This window comes from Rana temporaria, chromosome 1 (assembly GCF_905171775.1).
Source record: "Rana temporaria chromosome 1, aRanTem1.1, whole genome shotgun sequence".
NCBI lineage: Eukaryota > Metazoa > Chordata > Amphibia > Anura > Ranidae > Rana > Rana temporaria.
Window position 1 is genome coordinate 558,978,991 of NC_053489.1, and position 27,239 is coordinate 559,006,229.

Genomic DNA, 27,239 nt, shown 5'->3' on the forward strand with positions numbered 1-27,239 from the left:
TAGGAGTGCCTGAGTAATGATAGTAGTCAGGCACAGGATGGTGATCCTTCAGGAAAGGATGGCACAGGAGACGGCTGTTGCAGAAGTGGAGGGTCAGCGACTCTGGAGCTGGCACAGGCACCGGAACAGCGGCAGCAGGAGCTGAGTAAGGCAAGCCGGGTTAGGTACAGAGCGATCAGACAGTAGCGGGGTCAGACAGGCCGAGTCAGGCAGGTAATCAGACAGAGGATCTCGTAGGCTAAAGCGTGGTCAAGGTTCAGGCAGGAGGTCTGGCAATGGTAGGTATAAGAGCAGAGCAGGGTCAGAACAAGCCAAGGGTCGGACTGGAGAGGTTCGGTTGGTCTGGCGTAGCCGGGTCGGTACTGGTAACAGGTTCAGACAGGGTCAAGAATACTGGTACAATGCTGCAGATCAGACAGCAAAGTGTCACTGCAGCTGCTGACTTTTTAAAGGCAAAATGGCGCCAATCGGGCGTTAACGTGACATTGGCGCATGCGCGCATTCGGGGAGCGCTGACGCACAGGCATAGATAGCTGCTGCTGCTGATATTGTGCAACCGTGTGCGCGCGCACGTCGGACTCTACTGGCAGGTCCCTGACAGGGACACTCTGATGTAAGGGGGCTGCTAAGGGGACACTCTGATGTAAGGGGGCATGTGATGGGACACTCTGATGTAGGGGGCTGCTGATGGGACACTCTGATGTAAGGGGGCTGCTAATGGGGACACTCAAAGTTTAAGTGGGCCAGTTTGGATGAAGTCCAGGGCCAAATTTTTGTCCCATTCCAGCCTTGCCGTTATGTGCAATATAGCATAGTTTCAGATACCTACTGTAAGTGCGACAGACTGGTGTTTTAAATTTAAATGTAATTCAGATAACATTTTTATGTATAGCAAAGACAATGACTGATCTGAAGTCATATTTAAGTGGCACCTAAGATCACAACCTGTATAAGTGAGTAAGTAAGCATAGTAGCATTTTAAGACACCACGTCTTCTTTCTCTGGCCTCTATACCCTTGGTGTTATAATATTGTAATGATCATTCCAACCTGTCAACTTCAATGGTAAATATTACACATTAGTGTATCCATTGTGACCTGTTTCATTACATTCAATTACAGTTGCTTGAATATATTATGTTAGTGCTGAAGTTTACACTTATTAAATCATAATTATAGCCCTTTGAAACATTGGTAGTAGCTCTGCTATCTCTGCACAATGACAGATTTCATTTGTTCTGATAAATATAAGGCAGGTTGGCATAGTGCTACATTATTTCTACATTTTGATATTGTTAGAGATTTAAAGTTTTGTTTTATTTTATTTTTTTATACACTTTTGTTTCATTAAGTTGGAAGTTGCTTTACAGTATGTTTTCTGTTTCTATTATTGTGAAACATTGCTACAGTTGTGTAATTCCACAGCACTTTTTATAGGATCTTAACTCTTAAAATGTGTATATCCAGGGCGCTCCAAGAATTTGAATCATTAAAAATGATGTTGCCCACACACCATAGTTTTTAAAAAATGATGAACAAAGCGCGGTGACGTACAACACGTACGACGGCACTCTGAAGGGGAAGTTCTATTCGCCTTTGGGCTGCTTTTAGCTGATTCCTTGTTAGTTTCACGCTAACCGGAAAAATCACCCCGCGTCAACATGGACTCCCCCACCCATTCTGGGTAAAACTATCACCCCTAGCACCAAAGTCAAAAGTCTCGGAGTCATTTTCGATACCTACATGACAATGGATGCACAAATAGGGTCAGTAGTCAGCGGATCCCACCATCTGCTGCGCCTACTACGCAGACTCACGCCCTTTATCCCGAAAGAGGACATTGCAGTCGTGGTGGGAACAATCATCAATTCCAGACTGGACTATGCAAATGCCCTCTATCTAGGACTCCCCAAATACCAAATCACTCGTCTGCAAGTCGTTCAAAATACGGCCGCTCGACTAGTGACTGGGAAAAAACCATGGGAATCAATCTCACCTTCACTGAGATCCCTTCATTGGTTGCCAGTAAAAGACAGAATCACTTTCAAGGCACTCTGCCTAATACATAAGTGTATTCAAGGCAACGCCCCCCAATATCTATGCGAAAAAATAAAAGCCCATAACCCCAATCACGATCCACCAATCAAAACCTCTTCCAGATACCCAAAGCCAGATACAAGTCCAAAGGAGATCGAAGATTTGCAGTCTAGGGACCTCGCCTGTGGAATGCACTACCAACCACCATCCAACTGGAGTCGGACCACTTGGCCTTCAGGAGAAGGATTAAAACCCATCTCTTCTGAGGTCAAGGGGTTCCTTACCCATGAAATGGATACAGCGCCCAGAGGCGATTCAGTTCGCATGTGTTGCGCTTTACAAGTCTCTCTCTCTCTTAGTAAAAGACGATTTGCGCTTTTTTGTCTGTTACAGCGTGATGAATGTGCTTACTCCATTATGAATGGTAGTTTTACCAGAACGAGCGCTACCATCTCATAACTCGCTTCTGGGCATGCGCGGGGTTAAAACAATGTTTTAGCCCACACACGATAATTTATTTCAACCCGAAAAATGTTCGAATTTTTTTTTTTGTCCTTTTTCAGAAGCCGAAAAACGATGTGAAGCCCACACACAATGATTTTAAATGACGTTTTTAAAAACGCTGTTTTTTTTTCATAACAAAAAACGACCGTGTGTACGCGGCATAACCTTGTAAAACAACCCATTCAGCTTAAAATACAAAATGCAAGGCAAAAGCTTTCCGTATGTATGTATGTATATATATATATATATATATATACACACACATACTGTAAGGGATTAGCTCGGTAGCGGGGGGGGGGGGGTGTGACCCACTGGATGGGTTCACTACACACTGAACGATACAGAGAAACAACCGAAGACAGTTGAAAACAAAGAATTTGGTTTATTCTTCCATCTTGCTGGAAACAATTGCAAGCATCCAAACAGCATAAACAAAATCAAACATAAAATAAAGCCTGGCCACTTGGGGCGTCTACCTTCACCACACAGGAACCTATCTATGGAGTCTGGCACAGCCTAGTGCTGGGCAGACACTGCTGGTACTACAGCAGAAAACAATAGTCTCTTTTTGATTTTTTTCACACAGAAAAAATCAACAGCACCTCACCTCTTCAGAAGTATTTCTGTTCACTGCTCTTCTTCACTCAAAAAGCCTCAGGATGCAGCAATCAGTAGTAATCCTCTGGATTACTTATAGAGGCCTTAATTGACTCATTCTGGACAGCTGAAGTTTTCCAATGCCCTTAACCCTTTCTGGCTACTTCTGCAGCCGACATCCGATAATAATTGGTGTATTGTCTAAACAAGGCAGAAATGTATCTCCCGTCATTGACAACACCCACATATTTACCTGACTTCCTGTCACATACCCCCCCTCTCTTGTTTCAACCCTAGGGTTGGGACACAGGTTGCCAGGCAGGCATGCACTCGGGACAACCCATCTGCATTCCCCATTTTAGCACCGGGGCGATGTGTTACCACAAAATTCCTAAATGGCCAGGAACCACCTATTTATTCTCCTATTGGTCTCTTTGTTTTGTGCCATCCACTTCAATGGGGCATGATCTGTCACCAGTTCAAACTGTCTACCCACGAGGTAGTACCGGAAAGAATCCAAAGCCCATTTCACCGCCAAGCACTCTTTCTCAATGGTGGCATAATTCTCCTCATGGGCCTTCAACTTTAGGCTGAGGTACATAACAGGGTGTTCCTCCCCCTTGATAATCTGGGACAGTACAGCTCCTAACCCCACATTTGACGCATCTGTCTGAACCACGAAGTCCTGTGAAAAATCAGGCGAATTTAAAACTGGCTGACTACATAAGGCCTGTTTTAAAGCCTGAAAAGCTGTTTCTGCTTCGGGAGTCCATTTGGTCATGACAGACTCCTTCCCTTTGGTCAAATTGGTCAGGGGAGCAGCCCGTGAGGCAAAATGGGGGATAAAGCGGCGATAATAGCCCGCGATCCCCAAAAATGCACAAACCTGTTTCTTGTTGGTGGGACGTGGCCAATCCTGAATAGCCTCAACTTTGTTTATTTGGGGCTTGATTAGACCTCTTCCAATGGTATACCCCAGATACTTCGCCTCTTCTAGCCCAAGGGTACATTTTTTTGGATTGGCTGTAAACCCAGCTTTCCAGATGGAATCCAACACAGCCTGAACTTTTGGCAAGTGTGATATCCAATCCTCACTGTGGATGACAACGTCATCGAGGTATGCAGCAGCATAGGCTCGATGTGGCCGAAGGGTCTTATCCATGGTGCGTTGAAATGTGGCGGGAGCATTCTGTAACCCAAAAGGCATTCTCCGATATTGGAAAGATCCGTCTGGAGTTACAAATGCTGTTTTTTCCCTGGCCGACTCTGAGAGAGGAATTTGCCAAAAACCCTTGGTCAGGTCTAACGTCGTCATGTACCGGGCAGTACCTAGGCGATCAATCAGTTCATCTATGCGGGGCATATGATAGGTGTCAAACTTAGTAATTTGATTCAGGTGGCGAAAGTCATTACAAAACCGCCAACTTCCATCTGGTTTGGGCACTAAGACAATGGGACTGGACCAATCACTATTTGACACTATTTTATTTACTTCCTGGCAAATTGCCTCTCGCCGGGCTTCTGGAATTCTATAAGGCTTCAACTTGACCTTATCCCCTGGTGTGGTGATAATGTCATGTTCAACTCCGGAGACCCAACCTGGCAGGTCTGAAAACTTCTTATTACGGAGCATAAATTATTTAACCTCCTGTTGCTGAGTTTTGGATAGAGTCTCCGCTATCCCAACTTCAGGGACAGCCAGGTTAAATGGAGCAGTAAATCAGGTAGTCTTCGCGACCAAGGATTCTCTATCCTTCCAGGGTTTCTGCAAGTTCACGTGATAGAGCTGCTCAGGTTTTCGTCTTCCCAGTTGGCTAATTTTATAATTCACCACCCCCATTTTCTCCAACACTTCATAGGGACCCTGCCATTTGGCTAGGAATTTACTTTCGACCGTGGGGACCAGCACCAACACCCTATCACCAGGTGCAAAGGAACGGACCTGGGCCCCACGATTGTAAATCCTTTGTTGAGCCAATTGGGCTTGGGCTAAATGTTCCTTCACAATCGGCATCAATTGGGCAATTCTATCTTGCATTTGGGCCACATGTTCAATCACACTTCGATGAGGGGAACTCTCACTCTCCCATGTTTCCCTGGCATTGTCCAGTAGGCCCCGGGGGTGCCTCCCATACAGTAGCTCAAACGCAGAGAACCCTGTGGACGATTGGGGAACCTCTCTTATGGCAAACATCAGATAAGGGAGCAGATAATCCCAATTCTTTCGGTCTTTATCCACCACCTTCCTCAACATTTGTTTTAAGGTTTTGTTAAACCTTTCCACTAACCCATCTGTTTGAGGGTGATATACTGATGTACGTAATTGGGTCACTTTCAGGAGTTTACAAAGTTCTTTGGTCACCCTAGACATAAACGGGGTGCCCTGGTCAGTTAGGACTTCCTTAGGAAGACCCACACGGCTGAAACCCAGAAATAACTCTTTGGCAATGGTTTTAGCAGAGGTGTTTCGGAGAGGAATCGCTTCTGGGTAACGGGTGGCATAGTCCATTATTACCAAGATGTGCTGGTGCCCTCTAGTGGACTTCAGGAACATTTCCGTCCATGATAGTACAACTACAGTTGTGGACAGGCACAAGTCAAGAGATGGATACAAAACAAATGTAAGGTTTTATTAATGCCTAGAAGCACAGTGAAGTCTATTTTTAAGAAGTGGAGGTTATTTGGTACAACACAGACCCTCCCTGGATCAGTATGTCGCTCCAAATGAGTTGAAAGAGCCAGGAGACCAGAGAGGATTCCAAAAGGCCTACAGCAGCGGCAGGGACTGGAGCACTTGTCAGAATAAAGGGAAAATGGATGGGGCAAAATACCAGCAAATTTCTTAAGGAAAATACAAAGACAACCTCTGGATATGACGCTGAGCATGGGTCGACCATGGCAAGGCCTGTTCTGAGTGGAAACTGTCCTGTTAAACCACTGTCAGGGTCTTGACAATCTTCTTATAGCCTATGCCATCTTTATGTAGCGCAACTCAGAGAGTTCTTTGCCATGAGGTGCCATGTTGAACTTCCAGTGACCAGTATGAAAGCGTGAGTGATAACACCAAATTTAACACACCAAATTTAACACACCTGAGTCCTTGTAACACTAATGAGTCACATGACATTGGAAATGGAAAATGGCTAACTGGGCCCAATTTGGACATTTTCACTTAGGAGTGTACTCACTTTTGTTGCCAGCGGTTTAGACATTAATGGCTGTGTTGAATTATTTTGAGGGGACAGCAAATTTACACTGTTATACACTCACTACTTTACATTGTAGAAAAGTGTCAATTCTTTAGTGTTTTCACATGAAAAGATATAATAAAATATTTACAAGAATGTGAGGGGTGTACTCACTTTTGTGAGATACTGTATATTGTACATTCCCATCAGTCCCTGTTTTCAAGGCGCTTACAAGCTAAGATCTCTAGCTCACATTCATACATACAAATACTTGGGCCAATTCAGACAGGAGCCAATTGCCCTACCAGCATGTATTTGGAGTGTTGGAGGAAATTGGAGTACAGGCAGTCCCCGGGTTACAAACAAGATATGGTCTGTAGATTTTTTTTTTAAAGTTGAATCTGTTTGTAATTCAAAACAGGTAATTATTTTAAGTGCAGCTCCAGCCAAAAAAAAAAAAATGTTCTTAAGCTTTTTGGATAGCATAGGAAAGGATCCCCTATAATGTTTGTTTTGCTGTCTGTGCCCTTGTTCAGAAGATTTCATCTCACTTTCTGTCCCAATGAAAATTGGATTTTGAACATTTTGGGATGTTGTGGAAACAAGCCTTGGTGATAAAGTATCAGTGGAGACACCTTTTTCCCATAATAACTCTTACAGGGGTGAATTTCCCTTTCTATGGGTAGATTTCCTCTCACTTCTTGGTGTCTCCCTCCGTTTGTAAGTAGGAGTCGTTTGTAAGTTGGATGTTTGTAACTAGGGGACTGCCTGTACCTGGAAGAAACCCACATAGACACAGGGAGAACATACAAACTCTAGGCAGGTAGCGCCATCAGGGCCGCTGATAGGCCAGTACAGCTGGCCCTGTTGTACCGGGCCCGGCTAGCAGGCGGGCCCGGGCAGCCTCGACAGAACTAATCAATTTTATTAAAAAAAAAAAAAAAAATTCCACAGCCCTGACCGCTGGTCATCCGTCCGCCCAAATGGCTGAGTACATTGCCTGCTTGTTCCGTTCGTAGGCGGCAGCAGGACGGGACTATTTCCTATATTTCGGGCGCGGAAGAGTATCTCTTCTCTCTCCCGCGCCAGCTCCTCTGCAGCTCTGCTCAGTTTGCTGCTGAATCAAGTCCCGGCCAGCTTGTCCTTCCCTGGCGCCGCGGAGTGATTCTTCTCCCTCCGCTCTCTTGGCGCTGAGAGAGAAGAGAGAAGCAGCGGCAGTTGCAGACAGAAAAAAACTTTTCCAGGCAGCGAATCCAGGCAGGCAGACAGCACAGCAGCACAGCAGCACTACTACTACAGCCAAGGAGGAAGTGACTCTGTCCTGGGGCCAGGAATCAGGATAACAGGTATGCTAACGAGTGGTAGCATTTAAGGAAAAGGTTTCACTGCAAATAGCCAGGTGAGTACAAAAAGGCATTGAACAGCAAAGGGGGTTCCATGATGGAGAACTATGAAATATGACTTTAAGTTAATAGTGCCAGAAATAAAGTTATCTTTAACTTAACTACGAGTTTTATTGTTGGTTTTTATTACAGCTTAAATACGTACAAATTAAATATATGGCGTAACAATTCATAGGTGAAGTCACACACTCATCACCTAAAATTCCAATTTCTTAATATGGTCATGGCAGTTAGAGGCCTGGGGATAATGTTATAATTCTATTCCATAAGTCTTTTCTACTAAAGGGGTTTTGAGTTTTCTAACATTTTAAAAGTGATGTATATACTGGCGGAGTCTGATCAGTGCAGCCAGTCATCCCTGCGCCAATGCCATATTGTGCTGCAGACAGTGCCACCCAATGACGCTAATGCCATAACGCATGTGCTACCTGCTGACAGTGCCACCCATGCAGCCAATGCCATATTGCGTTATGGCATTAGCGTCATGGGTGGCACTTTCTGCAGCACAATATGGCATTGGCCGCATGGGTGGCACTGTCTGCAGGTAGCACATACGTTATGGCCCATAAAGCATTTGCTGCCTGCAGGGACAGTGCCACCCACTGTTTCAAGGCGGGGTCTGGGGAGGTGCCAAGGGTGGGGCCAGGGGCGTGGCTGAAGGAGGGATCAGGGGTGGAGCTGAAGGGGGCCCCGTCAGGTATGCTGTACGGGGCCCCATGATTTCTATCAGCGGCCCTGAGCGCCATAGTTGGGATTCAAAACAATGGGCCATATCCTCAAAAGGGATACGCCGGCGTACGCCGTCGTATCCCTGGTTCTAACTTTGGAACTGATCCACAGAATCAGTTTTCCAAAGTTAGGCAGAAGATCCGACATGTGTAAGGGACTTACACTGTCAGATCTTAGGATGCAGTACAGCATCCGCCGCTGGGGGCATTTCGAGTTGAAATGCCGCTTCGGGTATGCAAATTAGCACTTACGGCGATCCACAAAGCTTTTCAGCTTAGTTTTTTCGCCGTAAGTTTTAGTTTGCAAGTGTAAAATTAGGGCTGCTTTTACAAAGTGTAAAGTTAGTAACACCATGTAAAAGCACATTCAAGCGCGCGCGTCATAGAGGTGACGGGGATCCGACTTGGATTCCCGCCAATTCTAGCGTCGGCATTTGGTATGCATTCCTGAGGGAGAACTCCACGGCAATTTGTAAAATCAAAACCGGCATGGGTTTCCCCCCAGGAGCATACCAGGCCCTTAGGTCTGGTATGGGTTGTAAGGAGACCCCCCCTACACCGAAAAATCGACGTAGGGGGTCCCCCTACAATCCATACCAGACCCGTATCCAAAGCACGCTACCCGGCCGGCCAGGAATGGGAGTGGGGACGAGCGAGCGCCCCCCCTCCTGAGCCGTACCAGGCCGCATGCCCTCAACATGGGGGGGTTGGGTGCTCTGGGGCAGGGGGGCGCACTGCGGGCCCCCCCACCCCAGAGCACCCTGTCCCCATGTTCATGAGGACAGGACCTCTTCCCGACAACCCTGGCCGTTGGTTGTCGGGGTCTGCGGGCGGGGGCTTATCGGAATCTGGGAGTCCCCTCAAATAAGGGGGCCCCAGATACCGGCCCCCCACCCTAAGTGAATGGATATGGGGTACATCTTACCCCTACCCATTCACCTGGAGGCAAAGTGATAGTTATTAAACACACAACACAAGGGTTTTTAAAATCATTTATTAGTCTGCTCCGGAGGCCCCCCCCCTGTCTTCTTTAGCTCTAATACCAGGGGGGGCTTCTTCTTCCGCTCTCCGGGGGGGGGGTCTTCTCCACTCTCCGGGGGGGGGGCTTCTTCTTCTGCTCTCCGGGGGGGTCTTCTCCGCTCTCCGGGGGGGGCTTCTTCTTCCGCTCTCCGGGGGGGTCTTCTCCGCTCTCCGGGGGTCTTCTTCTATTTTCGCCGCTCTCCGCTGTTGACTCGGCGCACCCCGGTTCTTCTCCAGCTGTCCGGTGCCTTCTCCTTCAGCGCTGGCTGCCTGCTATCTTCGTGTGTTAGCTCAATTACTAGCAGGCAGCCAGCACGGTCTTCTGTGATGTCATCTTCTTCTCTTCTCTTCTTCTCCCTTCTTCCGATGTTGACCCGACGCCTCTTCTCGCTGCAATGATGGAAGCGCGCCTTGCATCCGATTTATATAGGCCTCACCGTCCCATCATGCTCCGGTAGGTACCCACGTGGTGGGTGCCTACCCACGTGGGTACCTACCGGAGCATGATGGGACGGTGAGGCCTATATAAATCGGATGCAAGGCGCGCTTCCATCATTGCAGCGAGAAGAGGCGTCGGGTCAACATCGGAAGAAGGGAGAAGAAGAGAAGAGAAGAGAAGAAGATGACGTCACAGAAGACCGTGCTGGCTGCCTGCTAGTAATTGAGCTAACACACAAAGATAGCAGGCAGCCAGCGCTGAAGGAGAAGGCACCGGACAGCTGGAGAAGAACTGGGGTGCGCCGAGTCAACAGCGGAGAGCGGCGAAGATAGAAGACCCCCGGAGAGCGGAGAAGACCCCCCCGGAGAGCGGAAGAAGCCCCCCCGGAGAGCGGAGAAGACCCCCCCGGAGAGCGGAAGAAGAAGCCCCCCCTGGTATTAGAGCTAAAGAAGACAGGGGGGGCCTCCGGAGCAGACTAATAAATGATTTTAAAAACCCTTGTGTCGTGTGTTTAATAACTATCACTTTGCCTCCAGGTGAATGGGTAGGGGTACGATGTACCCCATATCCATTCACTTAGGGTGGGGGGCCGGTATCTGGGGGCCCCCTTATTTGAGGGGACTCCCAGATTCCGATAAAGCTCCCGCCCGCAGACCCCGACAACCAACGGCCAGGGTTGTCGGGAAGAGGTCCTGTCCTCATCAACATGGGGACAGGGTGCTCTGGGGTGGGGGGCCCGCAGTGCGCCCCCCTGCCCCAGAGCACCCAACCCCCCATGTTGAGGGCATGCGGCCTGGTACGGCTCAGAAGGGGGGGGCGCTCGCTCGTCCCCACTCCCATTCCTGGCCGGCCGGGTAGCGTGATTTGGATACGGGTCTGGTATGGATTGTAGGGGGACCCCCTACGTCGATTTTTCGGCGTAGGGGGGGTCTCCTTACAACCCATACCAGACCTAAGGGCCTGGTATGCTCCTGGGGGGGGGGAACCCATGCCGTTTTTTTCTTTGAAAATTGGCATGGAGTTCTCCCTCAGGAATGCATGCCGAGCGACGCTGTCAATTTTTTTTTTTTTTTCCCGACGCAACTTTTTTTTACCCGGCGCGATCCACAAAACTCGGCGTAACGTAACTTTGCGCATGCGCAGTACGGCCGGCGCGGGAGTGCGCCTCATTTAAATGGGAATCGCCATTGAAGAGGAACGCCTTACGCCGGCCGGATTTAAGTTACACAGCCTGAAATTTCTAGGTAAGTGCTTTGTGGATCGGGCACTTAGGTAGAAATTTTAAGGCAGTGTAACTTAAATGGGATTTTTTAAGTTGCGCCGGCTTTTTGTGGATATGCCCCCAATGACCCTAGTGCTGCCAGGTGGAAGTGCTAACCGCTTTGCTGCCCCATACATTAAAGGAGTTGTAAAGGAAAAAAATGTAATGGCTAAAAGTAAAGTCTGCAAAGTAGACAGCCTGAATCGTGTACTGATTTTTTTTTAAAAACTAGTAAATACCTTTTAAATGACTTCATATATATCCCCTCCGGCGTTCTAGTTTCTATTTTCTCTTTTACTTCCTTGTTTTCAGCGCTTGTTCATGTAAACTACGTCGCCGTACTCATAGAACTACATTTTCCTGTATGCATTGTTGCTTCGCGCATGCACAGTGTTAATTTGCGGTCAAAAACGGGCACGAGAGCTCTCCTGCCTATTTTAAATAAACCGCCCACTATAAACAAAACTAATCCAAGGGAGGAGGTGCTGTGGTGTTATAGACACACCCAGTTATTCACACCTCCTTGAAGTCTGTAAGACGTACAGAGCGTCCTGCCGCACAAATGTAGTTCCCAGGAGGGGGCGAGCACGTCACTGACCACAGCATGAAATCTCCCTTGACTGTGGTGAGTTACAAACAGACAACCAGGAAGTGAACAGAACAGAGAAGAAATAGAGCAACTTTAGAGCAAAAGCGAACATGAAAAGAGGACTGCACTAAGGTAAAGGAAGCTATTAAGAGAAAAAAAAAATCCTTTACAACCCCTTTAATAGACAAATTGCTGTTAGTTTGCAATAATTTTCTAGTTGTCATTATTAGGGCACTGACACAATTCAGGTAGATCGTCTTTTCCAGCTTTTCCATCCCCAGCCTTGGCATGAATTGTGTGGTTATGAGCTTGTTAGTGTAAAGCTAGCCAGTCAACTGGGTAAAGCAAGGGCCAGAACAAAATAACTGTCAGTATAAATCAATCCAATATGTCAACATCTGCAAGAAACATAATCAGTTTTGAAACTAAAAGTCATAAATGTGCCATAGGTATAAAATGTGGAAAAATATATGATTTTGGTTGGTTTCATTTCTCTTTCAATGATCAATACTGTTAGAATGTGTGTACATACACATTGGCAATCTAAATAAGTTCCAGCCCTTCATGAATGGTTAGTGAGGCTAAATAAAGTAGCAGAAATGAAGGAACTGATCCACATAACTCAAGACTTTAGTCTTTAGGCTAATAACGTGGTTCTAATAGATATATTATAAAAGTGTATGTAAACCCTAACAATGAGCTTTTCTAATTTGCTACCTTTTGGTCCATTAAATATATCAATAAAATGTCTTGTTGTGCGTTTTTGATAAGAGGACATTTACCAGTTGATCATGTCCTGTTGCTAGTATTGCCTGTGGGGTCCCTGCAACTGATAGCTTCCCCATTACTGACTTAAGAGTAGTACACACAAATTGAATGCCAATTGACATCGGCATGTTTCTATTGAACTGGCCGACATTCGGTCTGTGTGTATGGCAGCCAGTCCAACATAAGGCTCATGACCAAAAAAGGCCTGCCAAGTGGCTCCCGATCAGCACTCTCAGCCAATGGCTGGAAGAGTTGACTGAATGTTATGGCGGGGGGCTGTTCCCCTGCCAGGTCACAATAAAACAGCAGGGGAACGGCCCCCCGCCATAACATCAGATTGTTAGTACAGCAGGTTCTATCATCAGATTGTTAGTACAGCAGGTCCGACCTGAGGCACCAATTTTTTTCCTGTTTGATTAAAAAAACTAGTGGCGTGTACGAGGCTTTACCATGTTTTCTTTTGAACTGTGTCTCCGTGTGAGAGTGATTATCCTGGCAGAGATAGGACTTTCTCCTTTCTCATATCAGAGCTACCTCCAATGACTGGTGATCAAATGATTGGTGGGGTAATTATCAAGAAGCAGCAGAAGAGGTTTAAGAAGAGCAGATCCACAGAATGGATGAAGCAGAAGCAGAGATCCATGCACTACAGGTCATTGAGTGCAAGGTCTCTAACATCCACCAGCTTCGTGATATCGTCATGGAGGAGTTGAAGAGGACTCCAGTGGCAACCTGTGTAGCTCTGGTGAACTTCATAACCAAGAGGGTTAAGGCAGTGCTGGAAAATAATGGTGGCCACACAAAATATTGACACATTGGGCACAATTTGGACGTTTTCACTTGGGGGTGTACTCACTTTTGTTGCCAGCGGTTTAGACAATAATGGCTTTTGTGTTGAGTTATTTTAAGGGGACAGAAAATTTACACTGTTAAGCTGTAGTGTATATAATAAAATATTTACAAAAATGCGAGGGGTATACTCACTTTTGTGAGATACTGTATGTTTAAAGCACTGTGTAAATTGACAATGTTATATAAATGCCCATAATAATAAAAATAAATAATAAATCCAGAGTTAGTAAGATATAATTACACTGAATACTAGTCTACTAACAAAAAAAAAAAAATTGTGTAGGAACAAGAAACTGCACTGAACTTTTAGGTGGCCATCCAGAACCTATGAAGGTAATTATGTGTTGCCCTGATAACCCTGCCACTCTAGGCAATACCCTTTGTTTGCCATGCAAAAATCCAGACCTGCATGGAACCACTGGCTGATGAGCACTTGAGAAGGTCATAAAAGCAATACGATACAAATCACCCAGTTATCCTCACACACAGCTTTTGTTATATCATAGATCTTACATTAAATCTGAAACCTTTGCCAAACATAACACTGGAAACATGGATAGGTGTTATTAGTGTCACAATGCTCAGAAACATTTTTGTATCTATTTTGGACATCCCAATGTATGTATAAGGAAGAGACCATGACATTTCTCCAACAGTTAATGGGATCACCATCTGAGCTGACTAATAATTGGCTTGGTAAATTTCATCAGAAGTGTTGTTTACAGCTTGCAAGTTCATTGCAAAATACTGTTTTTCAAACACTATTCCTATAAAAAGAAAATAGTTTTAGTAAAAAATAAAATAAAAACACACCTTTTACCATTATATAAAACGTGTCAATAAATATCAAATGTTCTGTATTTGAAAGGCTTTGACAGCCATGCCTTAATGTTTCTAAATCATAACCTCACAATGTTTTGACAACTGTTTCAAACTTCTTTCATCTTTTGTTCGCTCTAATAATGAAACACAGACATCAATTAAAGTGTATGTAAACACTCACCTTGTGAAACAACCAATTCAGTTTAAAATACAAAAGAAAGGCAAAACATTTGTTTACAGATATAAAAAAAAAAATATAAACACTTTTACCCTTTTTTTTTAAGTGATCACATATCTTCTGTCCTCGGCTGCATAAGAGCTGGGGGAGGAGAAGCAGCAGCACACTGCACTTCCCACTGAATGGCTGGTGGGGGGGAGGGGGGGTTCAGGATAAGTCTGATCATTGGAGGAGAGCACTGAATTCCCAGCATATCTAGGGAACTCACCATGCTGTGCTCTCTTGCTTAGTGTGGTCAGTTTTTAATAAAAAAGAGGGATTGGCAGTAGCAGGATTATCAGTGAAGAAATAGCTGCACTACAAGAGCCATCAAAATTCTTTAATTTCCGAACATCAAGTGTTACAAACAGATAAAATGGTAGATGCGTTTCACACACTAACAGGTGCGCTTATTCATGCAGGAGCAGGATTACTAGGGATTTCACACAAAGGAAGCAATACAAAGAGAACAGGATACTTTCTCATACAAGTACATGGTGCAGCAGACACATATCAGGAATATGAAACGTTGGGGTAACCTATTTTAATAGGTGACTGTAAATTAATTTTATATTGAAATTAAAGTGGTACAGTAAATTTTTCATGTTTCACAAGTAATAATGTTCTGTAATGTAAACAAAAGTTATGTGCATTTCCCGATTTGATGAAAACTTTGAAACAATCAAATGATATTATTATGTATTATAGATGTTTATTGAATGTGTATGTTATGTATTGTCACTTTTCTTATCAATGAAAAAAAAATCAGTTAAACAAACTAAAAGTTTTCATTTAATGTTCATTTGCCATGTATTTCTTCTAGTAGTCCGATATATTTTATTGGCCATTATGAATAACAATGCCTTCTTATGCAATTGTATACCCAAGGCCCATATCAGACACAGACACAGTGAGAGAGAGATACTATAAACTAATCCCTTAACTTACGCTTATTATTATAAAAACAAAGAAAAACATATGTCACATGAATTACTGACACTATACAACAAAACTGAAAATGAAAGCAAAAGCTGGTCATAGATTAATCAAAACTCTTCCTGTTCATCACAGGTCAGTAGAATTTTGATCTGTGAGTGGCTATTCCTGTTCGACATAAGTCGATCATTTGATTGACATCTGTTGAATGAAAATATTGGAAAACATTTCTCAATCAGCACTTGCAGCTAATCATCTTCACCCACTAATCAGTTGCCGATCCAGGCATCTGAGTGTATCCCGACTGAAAAGTCATGATCTTTCCTGAGCCTGGACTGGCTGAGTGGTGTCAGACGAAAACAGGTCTCAGGAGTGCAGAACGAACTGCACTCCTGTGATTAATAGAAGTATAGTCAAAAAAGTTTTGGCTATACTGAAGGTCAAGTTTCCTTCATATAGGCGCTATGGACCCAATACTACCTGTTCTACATCTATTGTTAAGCTACTCTATATATTACTTTCAACTGGCACATTGAAAGGGGTGCCTTTACTACTATTGTGGATTCTGTCTTCGGAAGAGTGGGTAAGTGTAAGGGGTGGGGGGCTTGCAGCTTTAAAGGGGTTGTAAAGGTAAAAAAAAAAAAATCCCTAAATAGCTTCCTTTACCTTAGTGCAGTCCTCCTTCACTTACCTCATCCTTCCATTTTGCTTTTAAATGTCCTTATTTCTTCTGAGAAATCCTCACTTCCTGTTCTTCTGTCTGTAACTTCACACAGTAATGTGAGGCTTTCTCCCTGGTGTGGAGTGTCGTGCTCGCCCCCTCCCTTGAGGGGGTGAGCAGGAGAGTCAGGACGCCCACTAGCACACAGCTCCTTTCTCTATCTGCAACTTAGAGAGCGTCCTGACTCTCCTGCTCTCCCCCTCAAGGGAGGGGGGAGCATGACACTCCACACCAGGGAGAAAGCCTTGCATTACTGTGTGGAGTTACAGACAATAGAACAGGAAGTGAGGATTTCTCAGAAGAAATAAGGACATTTAAAAGCAAAATCGAAAGGATGAGGTAAGTGAAATAGGACTGCACTAAGGTAAAGGAAGCTATTTAGGAAAAAATAAATTACCTTTACAACCCCTTTAAGATGAGATGTCATAAACTGGCCATACGCAGCTCTAATTTCAGACACATCCTGTGAATTGGTCAAAATTTGAGCTGTGAGTGGCCTTGCCGATACAACCAGCTTGTCAAAATTTGACTGGGAAATTAAAGGACCGCGTGGAAAAAAAGTCATCCATACAGTGACTGTAGCCAATCAGCTGCAGTAAGTCAGACTGCTCCTTTTTGTTTATGGGCACCATAAATGTTAGGTGTAATACTATGACGCCGCGTACACACGATCAGTCCATCCAATGAGAACGGTCTGATGGACCGTTGTCATAGGTTAACCGATGAAGCTGACTGATGTCCGTCGCGCCTACACACCATCGGTTAAAAAAAACGATCGAGTCAGAACGCGGTGACGTAAGACACAACGACGTGCTGAAAAAAACGAAGTTCAATGCTTCCAAGCATGCGTCGACTTGATTCTGAGAATGCGTGGATTTTTAACCGATGGTTGTGCCTACTAACGATCGTTTTTTTCTCATCGGTTAGGAATCCATCGGTTAAATTTAAAGCAAGTTGGCTTTTTTTTAACAGATGGTTAAATAACCTATGGGGCCCACACACGATCGGTTTTGATCGATGAAAACGGTCCATCAGACCGTTGTCCTCTGGTTAACCTATCGTGTGTACGAGGCCTGAGTGTCTTTTTCACTAAGCAACAATTATCCTAAATTGACATTCAACATTTCCCCATTGTTTGATCATATACAGTTGTGCTCATAAGTTTACACATACTGGCAGAATTTATGATTTCTTGGCCATTTTTTAGAGAATATGAATGATAACACAAAAACTTTTCTTTCACTCGTGGTTAGCGTTTGGCTGAAGCCATTTATTATCAATCAACTGTGTTTACTCTTTTTAAATCACAATGACAACAGGAACTACCCAAATGACTCTGATCAAAAATGTACATACCCTGGTGATTTTGGCCTGATAACATGCACACAAGTTGACACAAAGGGATTTGAATGGCTATTAAAGGTAAACATCCTCACCTGTGATCTGTTTGCTTGTTATTATTGTGTGTGTATATATTTGAAGAAAGATGGGCTGCATGGTCAAGTCGCCAGATTAAAGCCATTACTATGGAAATGCCACAAAATAGCCTGCTTACAATACGCCAAACAGCACAGAGACAAGCCTCAAACCTTCTGGCACAAAGTCATTTGAAGTGATGAGACTAAAATTTAGCATTTTGGCCACAACCATAAACACTACATTTGGAGAGGAGTCAACAAGGCCTATGATGAAAAGTACAACATTCCTAATGTGAAACACAGAGGTGGATCGCTGATGTTTTGGGGGTCTGTGAGCTACAAAGGCACAGGCAATTTGGTCAAAATTGATGGCAAGATGAATGCAGTATGTTATCAAAAAATACTGGAGAAACATTCCTCTTGGCAAAAAGTCTCCAGAGGAATGTGAAAAAATAAAGAGCCTCATCCACAAATACCACAAAAGACTTCAAGCTGTCATTGATGTTAAAGGGGGCAATACACGGTATTAAGAACTGCGGTATATAAACTTTTGATCAGGGTCATTTGGGTAGTTTCTGTTGTGATTATGATTTAAAAAGAGTAAACCCAGTTGATTGATAATAAATGACTTCATGAGTGAAAGAAAAGTTTTTGTTTTATCATTCATATTCTCTGAAAAATTGCCAAGAAATCATAAATTCTGCCAGGGTATGTAAACTTATGAGCACAACTGTACAGTCAGCTGTGGTATGTGGTGCCTGCGATTTTTAGACTCTGCAATAACAAGTATACAAATATTGTGTTCAGGCTTTCTTCAATCACAATTAAATTACTTTTATCCTCTTGCCCTTTAAGATGCCCTCAGGTTCTAATCATACAACTATAATGATGGACCTTTTTTTCTTGTACAAATCGATTAATAAAGTCTATATTTAAAAAAAAAAAAAAAAAAAAAAAAAAACAGAACACTATTTTCAGGATCTATCACCAGTAAGATTTTAAGGCAGCAATAAACTTCTCACTTGCTTTAACACATCATTTAAATTTCATGTGGTGCTGTTTGAAAATTCATACAAGTAAGGCCCTTTGCACACGGGCAAGTCTATTTGCTGTGCTTGCATCCTGGTAGTTTAGTGCGCCCGGGAAGCACAGGTGTAGCACCCAGTTCCTGAACTAATAGGGCCCTAAATCATGAGTACACTGTTCAGCCCCATCCAGCCACGGCCTGCGGGGCTGGACATTGTGCCTGTGCCTCCCGGGCACACTAAAACGTGGGAGGCATGGACAGCAGCTAGACACCCCATGTGTAAGGGGCCTCAAATGCTTAACCCGTTAGTGAAAAAGATTATATAGTTACAAAATATGGAGTTTAATAAATGTAAAAATCTGTGTTGGTAAAATGCTGTGCTTCATTAGTCAGTGCTGAAATGATGTGGTGAATACATCAGCAATAAGCGGGTGTTTTTGCTAAGCCTTGAGAGACTATTTTGTCTTTGAACGGCATAGTTAACTCCTGCAAAGTACTGTTCACAGAGTGTTAACTGCCCATTTAGGCTTCTTTTATGGTTTACTTTATTTTATAAAATCTTCTCAAAAGCACATATTATGCAGAATTAGATGTACTTTCCTCTCTGCGGTTGTTTGCTTTTTCCTTTTTTCTAACTTAAAAGTTTAATTAAAATGGTGGCCTTTGCTAACACGTAACAGCATGTTAAACTCAAGGCCCTGTAGAAACAAATGTCATAAAAGGGAGCTTGAAATCAAAAAAGTGTATTGAGCTGAATGGCTGAAATATAAACATGCATTTAAGCAAAGTATCGGCTTCACTTTGTGCTGCATGACGTTAAAATTAATGTGGACTGCGGCATCTGTCTGAATTTGATTCTCCAGATCCAATCATTTGTATCGCTCTCACATGCGAGCCCCCCTGTCTGATGCAGCATCTGCCACCAACTCACATTTTATTAAAACAAATCTACCGGTATTTGTTATTTATTCACAACTGCCCATTCTACCTGTCTGCATGGGAAAGCTTGAAGTTGTTCTCATTGAAACAATTATAAAACTGCAAAATAATTTAAATTAATAATAATAATAGATAACTTATTGGCAAAGGACGTACTTGCTCAGTTTCTTGAATATTAGTACATGTTGGAAGTGCTGGTACAAATGACTGATTTGGTGTTGTCACATAAAGCTTAGTTGCATGATTTATGCCTTTCTACTATGTGAACAGGGGAATTGGGGGATAATTTTACAGCTGACATTTCTTATGAAAGGTTTTATGAAGGTACAGTAAATAGGCAATTCCACTTTTCCAAGGTTGCAATTCAGCCAGTCGAGTTATGTCATTTTGCTTGAAATAACAGCTTAAAACAGCTCACTATGTGACTAGTAAGAGTCCATGAATCTCCATTATTCTGGCAGTATAATACTATACTGATGTGCTGTTATACGCAGTGTAACTGCACTTTGAAAATGGCCTTTGCCTTGGCCTTTTCCGCATCTCATATCATGCACTGAATTAGACAAAATGATGTGAAGGCCTGGGCTATAATCCCGTACAACCAGATTATGGCTTCTTCACAATCACATGCAACCTAATTTGCATCAATGGTGATAGGCAAGTCAGTCTTAACCTCCCTGGCGGTATGATTCTGTCTGGAATTACGTACCAAAAGCGGTACATTTATTTTGCAAGGAAATTGGTGTTTTATACTGTAGGCCTGTAATTTTTAGAAATAACTCACTTAAATCTGACCAAGCAAGAGTCTTGTAGGCATCCCGGGTATGATTTTTTTTTTTTAAAACAAAATTATAAATTATAATATAATAAATAATTATAAATAATTATAACAAATAATAATATAATTATAATAAAAATTATTCAATAATGTAATCAACTCAAAATCACTGAAATTTGCAGTTGCAGAATTGTCGCTGTCATTATTTTATTTTTTTTATGACGAATTTCCCCGCAAATCGCTATCGCACAATTCTGCAAGTGATTATAATTTATTATCGCTGTTTTCTAGCTGATCTAAAACCATTTTTGACATAAAGGGACACTTTTGGACAATCTACAGTTTGCAGGCAGAAATGACATTTTTTATTATATAAAAGTACATGCAGGACACTGGGCAGACCACTAGGGACAAGGGGTGTGTGTATTTTTTACATACAGTACTGTAATCTATAAGATTACAGTATACTGTATGTAATGTGTTTGTTTACTTTTTTGAATTTGGCGCCGTTCTCCGTCCCCGTGCGTCGTAACGTCGCAGGGAACGGAGATCGGCGTCACACGGGGACTGTGAATCGAGCGAGGAGGTCCCGCTCGCTCACACAGCGGGTGGCATCGCTGGATCCAGGGACAAGGTGAGTAAACCAAGCCTGTGGATCCAGCGAAAGGTAAGCCCGTCCAGCCCGAGCGCGACTCGGGTTTGCCGATCCTAACATGTAAAACCAACCCCGAGTCGCGCTCGGGTTTACCGTCAGGGGGGTTAAAGGGGTTTTAAAGGTACGCGTTTTTTCACCTTAATGCATTCTACACATTGAGGTGAAAAAACACCCGATGATTAGCAGCACCCCCGAGCCCCTATTTACTTACCTGACCCCTTGAAAGTCCCACGCCGTGAATGCGATGGCTTCTCGGCTCATTCGTTGGTTGATTGAAAGCAGCGCAGCCATTGGCTTGCGCTGCTGTCAATCACATCCAATGACGTGGCACGCCGGGGGAAGGAGGAAAGGGATACAGTGAGCGGCTATAGCCACCAGCTGTATCACGGGAGCGTGCCCGCAAGAACTAACCACCATGCCAGAGAGCTTGCATGAAGGTGGATAGTTCTTGCGGGGAAGAGCCGTGACAGCCGCCGAGAGGCCCCAGAAGACCAGGTTCGGGGCCACTCTGTGCAAAACAAGCTGCACAGTGGAGGGAAGTATAACATGTTTGTTATTTAAAAAAAATTGTGTTTCTTTAAGCCTCGTACACACGATCGGACTTCCAGCTGACTTTTCCATGGATTTTGGTCCGAAGGGCGTTGGCGTGAACATGTTCTGCATATAGACTTCCCAACATTTTCAGCCAACATTCACCAAACCACGTGGTTTTTCAGCGCTTTACCGCCACCCTTTGGGCAACTTCTGCTATTGTTGTCTGATGTTTAGCATTGGTTCCGAGCATGCATGTTTGTACTTTGGATTTTAGTTGGACGGACTTGTGTACACACGATCGGATAAACCGACGTAACAGATTTATTGCCAGACAGTTGGTGAGCATGAACAGCCAACATTTGTTGTCGTTAATTCAGCCAACAATTGTCTGATGGAGCATACACATGGTCCATTATCCGACACAACATGTCTATCAGACAATTATGGCCATAAAATTGGATTGTGTATTCGAGGCTATACAGTATATGCTGTGCAGGGGCCAAGAGATAAGAAACTGCATGAAAGCCACATGCAAACTATATTTTGTTTTGGATAAAGTCAGAATTGTATTTCTCTCTGTGTCCCTGCTAGGGAGATTCGCTATCGATTTGTGATCACTGACACCAGGAGTTTGCACCAGAACAGTAATAGAGAAAACTTTTTCAATGAGGACCATTGTTCCATGAGAGATGTCTAAGGCCTCGTACACACGACCGGACATGTCCGCGGACCAGTTTTAGAGGACAGATCCGATCGTGTGTACAGGCTAGCGGACAGAATTCCAGCGGACAAAAGTTTCTTGCTAAGAAACTTGTCCGCTGGAGAGCTGTCCGTCGGACACGTCCGCTGGTTAGTACGTCTAACCAGCGGACCGAAATCCCGCGCATGCGTCGAATTGATTCGACACATGCGTGGAAGCATTGAACTCACACGATAGAGAACGTCGGTGTTGTCTACGCCACCGCGTTCTCTGTCCGCGGGGATTTCGGTTTGATGGTGTGTACAGCCATCAGACCGAAATCTCCGAGCGGACATGTCCGATGAAAACGGTCCACGGACATGTCCTCCTGTGGTGTGTACGAGGCCTTAGAGGGATTTCCCTTACTTTGGAGAGATTTCCTGCTACCTTTTGTTGTGTATACAGGACAAGTAAAATCCGGCAAGGTTTACCACACTCCCCTTTTCTATTTTGAATACATATAGCTAGATTCAGTAAGAGTTAGGTCGGCGTATCAGTAGATACGCCGACCTAACTCAGAATCTGCGCCGACCTAGGTTTAAGTGTATTCTCAAACAGAGATACACTTAAACCTATCTAAGATACGGCGGCTTGCGCCGTCCTATCTTAGGGTGCAATATTTTGGCTGGCCGCTAGGTGGCGCTTCCATTGCGGTCTGCGTAGAATATGTAAATCACTAGATACGCCTATTCACGAACGTACGCCCGGCCGACGCAGTACAGATACGCCGTTTACATAACGCATTAGCAGGCCTAAAGTTATTCCATCAAATAGATGGAATAGTAATGTTAAAGTATGGCCGCTGTTCCCGCTTCGAAATTCGAAAATTTTACGTCGTTTGCGTAAGTCGTCCGTGAATAGGGATCTACGTCGTTTACGTCCACGTCGAAATCAATAGGCCTGTGCGGCGGACTTAGCCGCAATGCACACTGGAAAATGTAGGCGCACGGCACATGCGCAGTTAAAAAAAACATCAATCACTTCGGGTCAAGCCTGATTATCATAAAACACGCCCCCTCAGCCAAATTTTAATTAGGCGCCCTTACGCCCGCCCGCTTTAGGCTACGCCGCCGTAACTTAGCAGGCAAGTACATTGTGAATCATGTACTTGCCTCGCTAACTTACGGCGGCGTAGCCTAAATGCCTTAAGCTACGCCGCCTTAAAGTTGCGGCCATCTCTGTGGATCTAGCTAATAGTCCAATTTTTTTTTTATAAAAACAAAAATAATAATGAATGCACCTGTAATGATTAAAGGGATTGTAAACCCTCGTGTTTTTTTTTCACCTTAATGCATCCTATGTTCGTTCCCACAACGGAGACGCGCACACCCTCTCTGGGCGGGGTCTCGGCTCTTGATTGGATAGATTGATAGCAGTACAGCCATTGGCTCCCGCTGCTGTCAATCAAATCCAATGACGCACTGGGAAGTCGGGACGAAGCCGGCATTCTGTGTCTATGGACGCAAATGCTGGACTCAGGAGGGCGCCCGCAAAATAACCCCCAGGGAGAGCGCTTCTCCCAGGGGGTTTTCCGATGTGAGAAGGAGCCGCGAACGCCGTTGGGGGACCCCAGAAGATGATGATCGTGGCCACTCTGTGCAAAACGAACTGCACAGTGGAGGCAAGTATGATATGTTTCTTATTTTAAAAAAAAACAAAAAAAAACAAGGGTTTACAACACCTTTAATAAAAAGGTGCATTTTTTTTTAATCGGAGCCTGAAAAAGCATTGCAGCCATGATCAGGTCTATCATGAAGTATGGACCTTCAGTTACAAGAATGGCGGTAGTATCAATGAACTACAAGAGTAGTGATGTAACAGTAAAAGTGCCTCTGCTGTAGTGGAAAATTGGACATTTTTAATTCACAGATGGGGGGGGGACAGTGGTGGGGCAGATACAAAAAAAGGGGTACATTGATGGGGCAGATGAGCAGGAAGGTTACAGTGGTGGGGCAGGTGTGACGGAGGTACAGTGGTGAGAGGGATGAGAAGGGGGTTCAGCGGTGGGAAATAAAAACAGGTGGTACAGTGATGGGGCAGGTGAGCAGGAAGGTTACTGTGGTGGGGCAGATGTGCAGGAGGTACAGTCGTGGGAGGGATGAGAGGGGGGTTCAGCAGTGGGACAGAAAAACAGGGAGTACAGTGATGGGGCAGATGAGCAGGGGGTTACAGTGGTGGGAAAGATGAGCAGGGGGGTTCACTGTTGGGGCAGATGAAAAGGGGGTTCAGCGGTGGCACAGAAGAGCAAGGGGGTACAGCAGTGGGGAAGATGTGAAAGGAAGTGCATTGGTGGGACAGATGAGCAGGGGGTTACAGTGGTTGGGCAGCAGAGCAGGGGGTACAGGGGTGGAGCAGATGTACAGGGGGGTACAGTGGTGGGGAAGAGGAGAAAGGAGGTACATTGGTGGAACACATGAGCAGGGGGTTACAGTGGTGGGGCTGAAGAGCAGGGGGAACAGAGGTGGGACAGATGTGCAGGGGGTAACAGTGGTGGGGCAGATGAGCAGGGGGTTACAGTGTTGGGGCAGATGAGTGGGGGATAACAGTGGTGGGGCAGATGAGCAGGGGGTTACAGTGGTGAGACAGATGAGCAGGGGGGTACAGTGGTGGGGCAGATGAGCAGGTGAATTGAGGCTGATCTGAGGTGTGAAGGGGCAGGATTTGGGGCTGATCAGAGGACTGGAGTTGCAGGAATTGAGGCTGATCTGAGGCATGAGAGTGCAGGATGTTAATTTCTCACTACTACTCAAGTAGTTTACAGCATTTAATTGCTTTTCGGGATCGAGAGTGTGAAGTTGAAATTTTTTGTTATAAAATCAGCGCGCTCAATTTATTTTGGCACACTGTGCTCAAAAGGTTGCCTACCCCACTATTAACCTGTTATATCCATGACTTTGTTTCTTAACCAAATATAATCCCTTCTTCATAGGAAATATGAATTAAAGCCTCGCACACACATACATGTTTCCCGTCTGGAAAACTGCCATGAGAGCTTTTGACCGGGAATCCCGGCCTTGTGTATGCTCCATCGCAGTTTTCCCGACAAGAAAACTGTCGGGAAAAAAAAGAGAACAGCTCTCTTTTTTACCGCCTGGATTCCCAGCGGTTTTTAAGCCGGCAGTTTTCCTATGGGAAAAGACTGCGGTGGAGCATACACATGGCCAGGTTTCCCGACCAAAGCTCTCATGGCAGTTTTCCTGTTGGGAAACCCGGTCGTGTGTAGGGGAAAAAGTTACCGGTCTGTTGGATTTTCCGAGCGTGTGTACACATGTCCATGGGAAAAAAGTCCAATGTACAAACACGCATGCTCAGAAGCAATGCTCACCAAACACAACATTAGCAGAAGGTGCCCAAAGGGTGGTGCTAAAGAGCTGAAAAACTACGTAGTACGTAACTATGTTCGTGTTTGTTGGTCGACATTTGTGTGCCGTTTGTATGCAAGACAAGTTTATGGCCAACGCCCTTTGGACAAAAGCCTAAAGGCTTTGTCTGCGGAAAATCCGATCGTGTGTACGAGGCTTAAGGCTTGCCATACATGGAGCTCATTACTTTCCTGCAACCACGGGTTGCAAGGAAGAAAGTTGCTGGATTCCCCCATCAACACAGACAGTGTTAATGCGGGAATCCCTCCTGATGGGCCATTGTCTTCTCCAGGCGGGGGGTGGGGTGCATAACCTGTGGGAAGACAGTGATTATTGCTATCGGCTATAGCACCCTAGCAATAATCGCAGGTAAAACCCAGCACGCTGGTTCTACCCAAGTTGATCGATCAACTTGGTACAGTAGGTGAACCCGATTTTGTGTCAATCTCGCTCTCTTTCTCGGCGAGATTGAGCACCTACGAGCCCCATCGCGGGAGCCAGCGCCGAGCTGGCTTGCCGCGATGGAGACAGAGCCGTCATAGAAGCGACGGGAGATCCGACTTGGATTCCCGCCAATTCTACACGTGTGCGGCGTTTGTTATGAATCCTGAGGGGGAAGTCCCCGCCGGATTTTAAATAAAAATCCGGCATGGGTCCCCCCCTCAGGAGCATACCGGGCCCTTAGGTCTGTTATGGGTTGTAAGGAGAGCCCCCCCTACGCCGAAAAAAACGGCGTAGGGGGTCCCCCTACAATCCATACCAGACCCGTATCCAAAGCACGCTACCCGGCCAGCCAGGAAGGGATTGGGGACGAGCGAGCGCCCCCCCCTCCTGAGCCGTACCAGGCTGCATGCCCTCAACATGGGGGGTTGGGTGCTCTGGGGCAGGGGGGCGCACTGCGGCCCCCCCACCTCAGAGCACCCTGTCCCCATGTTGATGAGGACAGGGCCCCTTCCCGACAACCCTGGCCGTTGGTTGTCGGGGTATGCGGGCGGGAGGCTTATCGGAATCTGGGAGCCCCCTTTAATAAGGGGGCCCCCAGATACCGGCCCCCCACCCTAAGTGAATGAGTATGGGGTACATCGTACCCCTACCCATTCACCTGCAAGAAAAGTGGTAAAAACACAAATAAACCACACAGTGTATTAAAATATTTTATTAGTCTGCTCCGGAGGCCGCCCCCTGTCTTCTTTATTAGCTCTTTTACCAGGGGGGGCTTCTTCTTTGACGTCTTCGGGTGGGTGGGGGCCGCCGTCTGGTTCTCTTCCACCGCCGGGGGGGGGTGGCTTTTAAAAAAGCCCCCACCCCCCCGGCGGGTTTCCTCCGGCGTCCACGTGGGTAGGTATCACATGGGTAGGTACAGAGCATGATGGGACTGTGAGGCCTATATAGGTCCGATGCAAGCCGCGCACCCGTCATTGCAGAGAGGAAAGGCGACGTGTCAACATCGGGAGAAGAAGAGAAGTGAAGAACATGACGTCACAGCGCGGAAGAAGAACTCACAGCACGGAAGAAGACGTACAGCACGGAAGAAGGGACCGGACTGCGAGACGAAGAACCGGGGTGCGACGAGTCAACAGCGGAGAGCGGCGAACATAGAAGGAGACCCCCCGGATAGCGGAGAAGACCCGTCGGGATAGCGGAAGAAGAAGAGCCCCGCCGAAGACGCCGGAGGAAACCCGCCGGGGGGGTGGGGGCTTTTTTAA